Source organism: Peromyscus leucopus, unplaced genomic scaffold (genome assembly GCF_004664715.2).
Source record: "Peromyscus leucopus breed LL Stock unplaced genomic scaffold, UCI_PerLeu_2.1 scaffold_1423, whole genome shotgun sequence".
Classification (NCBI taxonomy): Eukaryota; Metazoa; Chordata; class Mammalia; order Rodentia; family Cricetidae; genus Peromyscus; species Peromyscus leucopus.
Genome location: NW_023504582.1, coordinates 8749 through 10935, shown reverse-complemented (window position 1 = coordinate 10935; position 2187 = coordinate 8749).

The window sequence follows — 2187 nt, the reverse complement described above, 5'->3', positions numbered from 1 at the left end:
CTTGCTCTCAGTGTCTGTGCTACCAGTGTTATATTTAGGAAGTAGTCTCCTGTGCCAATTCGTTCAAGACTACTTCCTACTTTCTCTTCTATAAAGTTCAATGTAACTTTATTTATGTTAAAGTCTTTGATACACTTGGACTTGAGTTTTGTGCATGGTGACAGATATGGATATATTGGCAATATTTTTGACATGTTGACATCCAGTTATGCGAGCACCACTTGTTGAAGATGCTTTCTTTTTCGCATGGTAGAGTTTTGGCTTCTTTATAAAAAATCAGGTGTTCATAGATGTGCAGATTAATATCAGGGTCTTCAATTCAATTCCATTGGTCCACATGTCTGTTTTGATGCCAACACTAAGCTGTTTTTAATCACTATAGCTCTATAGTAGAGCTTGATGTCAGGGATCATCATGTCTCCAGAGGTTGCTTTATTATATAGAATTCTTTTAGCTATCCTGCGATTTTTTGTTTTTCCATATGAAGTTAAGTATTAGTCTTTCCAAGTCTGTAAAGAATTGTGTTGGAATTTTGATGGGGATTGCATTGAATCTGTATATTGCTTTTGGTAAGATTGCCATTTTACTATGTTAATCCTACCTATCCATGAGCATAGGAGATCTTTCCATTTTCTGATATCTTCTTTGATTTCTTTCTTCAAAGACTTAAAGTTCTTGTCATACAGGTCTTTTACTTGCTTAGAGTTATGCCAAGGTATTTTATATTATTTGTGTCCATTTTAAAGGGTGATGTTTCCCTGGTTTCTTTCTCAACCCATATATTATTTGTATATAGGAGGTTACTGATTTTTTTAAATTAGTCTTGTATCCTGCCACATTACTGAAGGAGTTTATCAGCTGTAGAAGTTCCTTGGTAGAATTTTTGGGCTCGCTTAGGTATACTATCATATCATCTGCAAATAGTGAAAGTTTCACTTCTTCCTTTCCAGTTTCTATCCCCTTGATCCTCTTGTGTTGTCTTAATGGTCTAGCTAGAACTTCAAGTACTATATTGAGTAAATATGGGAAGAATGGACAGCCTTGTCTTGTTCCTGATTTTAGTGGAATCGCTTTGAGTTTTTCTCCATTTAATTTGATGTTGGCTGTTGGCTTGCTGTAAATTGTCTTTATTATGCTTATGTATGTTGCTTGTATTCCTGATCTATCTAGAGCATTTATCATGAAAGGTTTTTTATTTTGTCAAAGGCTTTTTCAGCATCTAATTAAATGATCATGTGGTTTTTCCTTTCAGTTTCTTTATATGGTGTATTACATTGACAGATTTTTTTTTTTATGTTGAGCCATCCTTACATCTCTGGGATGAAGCCTACTTGTTCATGGTGGATAATTTTTTGATTTGTTCTTGGATTCAGGTTGCCAATATTTTATTGAGTATTTTTGCATCAATATTCATGAGGGAAATTGGCCTGTAATTCTCTTTGTTGCATTTTTGTGTGGTTTGGGTATCAGGGTAACTATATTCTCATAAAAAGAGTTTGGCAATATTCCTTATGCTTCTATTGTGTGGAACAATTTGAAGAGTATTGATATTAGCTCTTCTTTGAAAATCTGGTTGAATTCTGTGCTGAAACCATCTGGTCCTATACTTTTTTTGGTTGGGAGATTTAATGACTGTTTCTATTTCCTTGGGGTTATTGGTCTATTTGAAACAAATATCTGGTCTTGATTTAACTTTGGAATGTGGTAACTATCCAGAAAATTGTCCATTCTTTCAGATTTTTGAATTTTGTGGTGTATGGGTTTTTGAAGTATGACCTGATGATTCTCTGGATTTCCCAGTTGTCTGTTGTTATGTCTCCCTTTTCATTTCTGATTTATTAATTTGGATATTTTCTCTCTGCCTTTCATTAGTTTAGATAAGAGTTTGTCTATCTTGTTGTGTTTCTCAAAGAACCAACTCTTTGTTTCATTGATTCTTTGTAGTGTCTTTGTTTCTATTTCATTGATTTCAGCCTCAATTTGATTATTTCCTGGCATCTGTTCCTCCTGGGTGAGTTTGCTTCTTTTTGTTCTAGAGCTTTTAGGTGTGCTGTTAATTTACTAGTGTGAGATTTCTCCATCTTCTTTATGTGTTCATTTAGTGCTATGAATTTTCCTCTTAGCACTGCTACAGTTGTGTCCCATACGTTTGTGTATGTTTTACATTTGTTTTCATTGAATTCTAGG